Source organism: Arachis hypogaea, chromosome 2 (genome assembly GCF_003086295.3).
Source record: "Arachis hypogaea cultivar Tifrunner chromosome 2, arahy.Tifrunner.gnm2.J5K5, whole genome shotgun sequence".
Lineage (NCBI taxonomy): Eukaryota > Viridiplantae > Streptophyta > Magnoliopsida > Fabales > Fabaceae > Arachis > Arachis hypogaea.
Genome location: NC_092037.1, coordinates 85,120,597 through 85,128,406, shown reverse-complemented (window position 1 = coordinate 85,128,406; position 7,810 = coordinate 85,120,597). Strand labels below are relative to the sequence as shown.

Here is a 7,810-nt window from a genome sequence, read left to right as displayed (position 1 = left end):
ACCATAGCTTGCTTCAAGCCGTCAATCTCCGTGGGATTGACCCTTACTCACGTAAGGTATTACTTGGACGACCCAGTGCACTTGCTGGTTAGCTGTGCGAAGTTGTTAAGAGACGTGTGAATCATGGTATTGCGCATCAAGTTTTTGGAGCCATGCCAAGGGATAACAATTTCGTGCACCAAGTTTTTTGGCGCCGTTGCCGGGAGTTGTTCAAATTTGGACAACTGACGGTTCATCTTGTTGCTCAGATTAGGTAATTTTCTTCTTGGTTCAATCTTTATTTTATTTTCAAAAAGTTTTCAAAAATCTTTCAAAAAATTTTTTCTCTTCTGTTTTGTTTTTCCAAGAAAAATTTTCGAAAAATTACAAAAAAAATTTAATAAAATCATAAAAACAAAAAAATTTGTGTTTTTTGTTTGAGTCTAGAGTCAAGTTTTGAGTTTGGTGTCAATTGCATCTTTTTAATTTTCAAAAAATTTTTTGAAAAATTCATGCATGTGTTCTTCATGATCTTCAAGTTGTTCTTGAGGATTTTCTTTGTTTGATCTTTAATTTTTCTTATTTTGTGTCTTTTCTTGTTTTTCATATGCATTTTAGAATTATTAGTGTCTAAACATAAAAAAATTTCTAAGTTTGGTGTCTTGCATTTTTTCTCTTTTCTTAAAAATTTTCAAAAATAAGTTCTTGATATTCATCATGATCTTCAAAGTGTTCTTGATGTTCATCTTGACATTCATAGTGTTCTTGCATGCATCATTTGTTTTAATCCAAAATTTTTATGCGTTGAGTCATTTTGTGGTTTTTCTCTTTCCTCATTAAATTAAAAAAAATAAAAAAATATATTTTCCTTATTTCACTCATAAATTTCGAAATCTTTGGGTTGACTTGGTAAAATTTTTTTAAAATAAGTTGTTTCTTATTAGTCAAGTCAAGATTTCAATTTAAAAATTTTTTATCTTTTCAAAATCAAATCTTTTTCATTTTTTTCCTTTGTTTTTTGAAAATTTTCAAAAATCTTTTTCAAAACTTTTCAAAATCTTTTTCCTAGTTTTACCTCATATTTTTCGAAATTAATACTAACAATTAATGTTTTGATTCAAAAATTTCAAGTTTGTTAATTTCTTGTTAAGAAAGATTCAAACTTTAAATTTTAGGATCATATCTTTTGATTTCTTGTGAGTCAAGTCATTAATTCTAATTTTAAAAATTAAATATTTTTCAAAATAAATTTCAATCATATCCTTTCAATCATATCTTTTCAAACATATCTATTTCAAATCATATCTTTTTCAAACTTTAATTTCAAAATATCTTTTTCTAACTTCTTATCTTTTCAAAATTAATTTCAAAATCTTTTTCATAACCACCTAACTAATTTTCTCTCTCTAATTTTCGAAAACTCCTCACCCTTTTTCAAAAATTCTTTTAATTAACTAATTGTTTCAAATTTTAATTTTAATTTTATTTCTTCTCTTAATTTTGGAATTCTAACTAAATTTTAAAATAAAAACAAAAATATTTTCCTTTTCCTTTTAATTATTTTCAAAAACTCTCTCTCTCATCTTCTTCTATTTATTTATTTAATCACTAACACTCTTCTCTTCTTCTTATAATTCGAACCTTCTTTTCTCTCTCTGTGTTCAAATTTTTCCTCCTCTATTCTTCTTCTCTTCTACTCACATAAAGGAATCTCTATACTGTGACATAGAGGATTTTCCTTCTTTTCTGTTCTCTTCTTTTTCATATGAGCAGGAGCAAGAACAAGAACATTCTTGTTGAAGCTGACCATGAACCTGAAAGAACTCTGAAGAAGAAGCTAAGAGAAGCTAAAGCACAACAATTCAGAGAAAACCTTACAGAGAATCTCGAAAAAGAAGTAATGGCCGAACCCAACAACAATAACAATGCAAGAAAGATGCTTGGTGACTTCACTGTACCAAATTCCAACTTCCATGGAAGAAGCATCTCAATCCCTGCCATTGGAGCAAACAATTTTGAGCTTAAGCCTCAATTAGTTTCTCTGATGCAACAGAATTGCAAGTTTCATGGACTTCTATCAGAAGATCCTTTTCAATTCTTAACTGAATTCCTGCAGATCTGTGATACTATTAAGACCAATGGAGTTGATCCCGAGGTAGACAAGCTTATGCTTTTCCCTTTTGCTATAAGAGACAGAGCTAGAATATGGTTGGACTCTCAATCTAGAGATAGCCTGAACTCTTGGGATAAGCTGGTCACAACTTTCTTAGCCAAATTCTTTCCTCCTCAAAAGCTGAGCAAGTTTAGAGTGGATGTTCAAACCTTCAGGCAGAAAGAAGGTGAATCCCTCTATGAAGCTTGGGAAAGATATAAGCAACTGACCAAAAAATGTCCTTCTGACATGCTCTCAAAATGAACCATCCTGGATATATTCTATGATGGTCTGTCTGAATTGTCTAAGATGTCATTGGACCATTCTGCAAGTGGATCTATTCACCTGAAGAAAACACCTGCAGAAGCTCAGGAACTCATTAAAATGGTTGTAAATAACCAGTTCATGTACACCTCTAAAAAGAATCCAGTGAGTAATAGGTCGCCTCAGAGGAAGGGAGTTCTTGAAATTGATGCTCTGAATGCCATATTGGCTCAGAACAAAATGTTGACTAAAAAAGTCAATATGATTTCTTAGAGTTTGAATGGATTGCAAAATGCATCCAACAGTACTAAAGAAGCATCTTTTGAAGAAGAAGCTTATGATCCTGAGAACCCTGCAATGGCAGAGGTGAATTACATGGGTGAAGCCTATGGAAACACCTATAATCCATCATAGAGAAATCATCTAAATTTCTCATGGAAAGATCAACAAAAACCTCAACAAGGCTTTAACAATAATAATGGTGGAAGAAACAGGTTTAGCAATGGCAAGCCTTTTCCATCATCCTCTCAGCAACAGACAGAGAATTTTAAGCAGAACCCATCTAGCTTAGCAAATATAGTCTCTGATCTATCTAAGGCCACTCTCAGTTTCATGAATGAAACATAGTCCTCCATCAGAAACTTGGAGGCACAAGTGGGTCAGTTGAGTAAAAGGGTTACTAAAACTCCTCCTATCACTCTCCCAAGTAATACAGAAGAGAATCCCAAAAGAGAATGCAAGGCCATAATTGTGATCAACATGGCCGAACTTGGAGAGAGTGAAAAGGCAGTGATTCCCAGTGAGGAAGACCTCAGGGAACATCCATTGGCCATTAAGGAGTACCCCAATGAGGAACCAAAGGAATCTGAGGTTCATACAAAGACCATAGAGATTCCTTTGACCTTCCTATTACCATTCATGAGCTCTGATGACTATTCATCTTCTGAAGAAGATAAAGACATTGCTGAAGGGCAAGTTGCCCAGTATTTAGGAGCAATCATGAAGCTAAATGCCAAGCTATTTGGTAATGAGACTTGGGAGGATGAACTTTCATTGCTCATTAATGAACTGAATACCTGGATTCAGCAAACTTTACCTCAAAAGAAACAGGATCCTGGTAAATTCTTAATACCCTGTACCATAGGTACCATGACCTTTGAGAAGGCTCTGTGTGAACTAGGGTCAGTTATTAACCTCATGCCACTATCTGTAATGGAGAAACTAGGAATCTTTGAGGTACAAGCTACAAGAATCTCACTAGAGATGGCAGACAAATCAATAAAACAGGCTTATAGACTAGTAGAGGACGTGCTAGTGAAGGTTGAAGGCCTTTACATCCCTGTTGATTTCATAATCCTAGACACTGGGAAGGATGAGGATGAATCCATCATCCTTGGCAGACCTTTCCTAGCCACAGCAAGAGCTGTGATTGATGTTGACAGAGGAGAGTTGGTTCTTCAATTGAATGAGGACTACCTTGTATTCAAGACTCAAGGTTCTCCTTCTATACACATGGAGAAGAAGCATTAAAAACTTCTCTCAATACAGAGTCAAACAATGCCCCCACATTTAAACTCTAAGTTTGGCGTTGGGAGGCCACAACCAAACTCTAAGTTTGGTGTTGGGAGGCCCCAACCATGCTCTGATTATCTGTGAGGCTCCATGAGAGCCCATTGTCAAGCTATTGACATTAAAGAAGAGCTTATTGGGAGGTAACCCAGTTTTTATTTATCTATGGTAAATTTCCATTTTCCATTGTTATTTCATTTTTTTTAGGTTGATGATCATGTGGAGTCACAAAAACAACTGCAAAAATCAAAGCAAATTCAAAAACAGCATTAAAAATAGCACACCTTGGAAGAAGAACTTACTGGCGTTTAAACGCGTGTAAGAGTATCAGAATGGGCGTTAAATGCCCAGTTTGGCACCATTCTGGGCGTTTAACGCCAGAAATGGGCACCAGACTGGCGTTTAACGCCAAAACAGAGCACCAAGTGGGCGTTAAACGCCAGAAACAAGTAACAGCATGGCGTTAAACACTAGGAAAGGTATAAAAGCTGGCGTTTAACGCCAGAAATAGACAGCAGTCTGGCGTTAAATACCAGAATTACACTCTAAGGGCATTTTTGCACGCCTAAATGGAGCAGGGATGAGAAGTCCTTAACCCATCAGGATCTGTGGACCCCACAGGATCCCACCTATCCCACATCTCTCTCTCTCCCCCTCACACATCTCTATAATACTCTACCCAAAACACCACTCACCTATCAAATCCTATCCTCTTCCCTATATTCTCTTCACCAATCACCTCCATCCCTCTTCCCCAAAATCCCCACCTACCTCACTTTTCAAATTCAAACACTTTTCCCTTCCAAATCCACCCAATTCCATTCGGCCACTCTCCCTCTCTTTCCCTATAAATACCCCTCTTCACTCCTTTATTTTCACACTTCACAATCACCTTATACCCCCTTGGCCGAACCTATCTCTCATCTCCCTTTCCTCCAATTCTTTTTCTTCTACTTCTTTCTTTCTTCTTTTGCTCGAGGACGAGCAAACCTTTTAAGTTTGGTGTGGTAAAAGCATTTTTTTTGTTTTTCCATAACTATTTGTGGCACCTAAGGCCGGAGAAACCTCTAGAAAGAGGAAATGGAAGGCAAAAGCTTCCATCTCCGAGTCATGGGAGATGGAGAGATTTATCTCAAAGGTCCATCAAGACCACTTCTATAAAGTTGTGGTAAAAAAGAAAGTGATCTCTGAGGTTCCTTTCATGCTCAAGAAGAATGAGTATCCAGAGATCCGACATGAGATTCGAAGAAGAGGTTGGAAAGTTCTCACCAACCCCATTCAACAAGTCAGAATCTTAATGGTTCAAGAGTTCTATACCAATGCATGGATCACTAGGAACCATGATCAAAGTATGAACCCAAATTCAAAGAATTGGCTTACAATGGTTCAGGGAAAAGACTTAGATTTTAGTCCGGAAAATGTAAGGTTGGCGTTCAACTTGCCAATGATGCAAGAAAATGCACGCCCCTACACTAGAAGGGTCAACTTTGATCAAAGGTTAGACCAAGTCCTCATGGACATATGTGTGGAAGGAGCTCAATGGAAAAGAGATTCAAAAGGCAAGCCAGTTCAATTGAGAAGACCGGACCTTAAGCCTGTGGCTAGAGGATGGTTGGAGTTCATCCAACGCTCTATCATTCCTACTAACAACCGATCCAAAGTAACTGTGGTTCAGGCCATCATGATCCATATTATCATGATTGAGGAGGAAGTGGAAGTTCATGAAATCATACCTCTAGAACTCTACAAGGTGGCTGACAAGTCCTCTACTTTGGCAAGGTTAGCCTTTCATCATCTCATTTGTCACCTATGCAGTTTAGCTGGAATTGTCATAGAGGAAGACATCCTCATTGAAGAGGAGAAGCCCATCACTAAAAAGAGGATGGTGCAAACAAGAGAGCCCACTCATGGACCTCAACAAGAGCATGAGGAAATTCCTCATGAAATCCCTGAGATGCTTCAAGAGATGCACTTTCCTCCACACAACTATTGGGAGTAACTCAACACCTCTTTGGAAGGCTTGAGTTACAACATAGACCAACTAAGGGTGGAGCACCAAGAGCACTCCATTATTCTCCATGAAATTAGAGAAGATCAAAGAGCCATGAGGGAGGAGCAACAAAAGCAAGGAAGAGACATAGAGGAACTCAAGAGCACCATTGGTTCTTCAAGAGAAAGAAGACTCCACCCTCACTAAGGTGGACCCGTTCCTTAATCTCCTTGTCTATTTGTCTTTATGTTTTCAGCTTTGAGCTTTATGTTTATTTATGTTTGTATCTTTATTACATGATCATTAGTGTCTAGTGTCTATGCCTTAAATCTATGAATAATTCCATGAATCCTTCACCTCTCTTAATTGAAAAATGTGTCTAATTACAAAAGAACAATAAGTACTTAGATTTTAAATTTTATCTTAAAATTAGTTTAATTATTTTGATGTGGTGGCAATACTTTCTGTTTTCTGAATGAATGCTTAAACAGTGCATAGTTTTGATAGTGAAGTTTATGAATGTTAAAATTGTTGGCTCTTGAAAGAATGATGAACAAAGAGAAATGTTATTGATAATCTGAAAAATCATGAAATTGATTCTTGAAGCAAGAAAAAGCAGTGAAAGAAAAAAAAGAAGAAAAAATGGCAAAAAAAAGAAAAAAAAGAAAAAGAAAAAGATAGCAGAAAAAGTCAATAGCCCTTTAAACCAAAAGGCAAGGGTAAAGAGGATCCAAGGCTTTGAACATTAATGGATAGGAGGGCCAAAAGGAATAAAATCCTGGCCTAAGCGGCTAAATCAAGCTGTCCCTAACCATGTGCTTGTGGCATGAAGGTCCAAGTGAAAAGCTTGAGACCGAGTGGTTAAAGTCGTGATCCAAAATAAAAAGAGTGTGTTTAAGAACTCTGGACACCTCTAATTGGGGACTTTAGCAAAGTTAAGTCATAATCTGAAGAGGTTCACTCAGTTATGTGTCTGTGGCATTTATGTATTCGGTGGTAATATTGGAAAACAAAGTGCTTAGGGCCACGGCTAAGACTCATAAAGTAGCTGTGTTCAAGAATCAACGTACTAAACTAGGAGAATCAATAACACTATCTAAAATTTTGAGTTACTATAGATGCCAATCATTTTGAATTTCAAAGGATAAAGTGAGATGCCAAAACTGTTCAGAAGCAAAAAGCTACTATACCCGCTCATCTAATTGGGACTAAGTTTCATTGATATTGTGAGATTTATTGTATATTCTCTTCTTTTTATTCTATTTTGTTTTCAGTTGCTTGGGGACAAGCAACAATTTAAGTTTGGTGTTGTGATGAGCGGATAATTTATACGCTTTTTGGCATTATTTTTAGGTAGTTTTTAGTAGGATCTAGCTACTTTTTAGTATATTTTTATTAGTTTTTAAGCTCACATTTCTGGACTTTACTATGAGTTTATGTGTTTTTCTGTGATTTCAGGTATTTTTTGGCTGAAATTGAAGGACCTGAGCAAAAATCTAATTCAAAGGCTGAAAAAGGACTGCAGATGCTGTTGGATTCTGACCTCCCTGCACTCGAAATAGATTTTCTGGAGATACAGAAGCCCAATTGGCACGCTCTTAATTGCGTTGGAAAGTAGATAATAGTCCATACTTTGCTCAAGTTTTGACGACGCAAACGGGCGTTCAAACGCCAATTTCCTGCCCTATTCTGGCATTAAAAGCCAGAAACAGGATAGAAGCTGTAGTTAAATGCCCAAACTAGCATAAAAACTGGCATTTAACTCCAAAAAAGTTTCTACACATGAAATCTTTAATGCTCAGCCCAAGCACACACTAAGTGGGCCCAAAAATAGATTTCTGCATCATTTACTTATT

The 7,810-nt window shown here is 36.5% G+C and overlaps 1 non-coding gene across 1 annotated transcript; it reads right to left on the bottom strand.

The window, feature by feature from the left end:
* Positions 1 to 2,278: 2,278 nt before the first annotated feature.
* LOC112764625 (small nucleolar RNA R71) lies at positions 2,279 to 2,382 on the bottom strand. The gene has a single exon (XR_003183265.1). It is a non-coding gene; the product is annotated as a small nucleolar RNA R71 (small nucleolar RNA).
* Between the last annotated feature and the right edge of the window lie 5,428 nt (positions 2,383 to 7,810).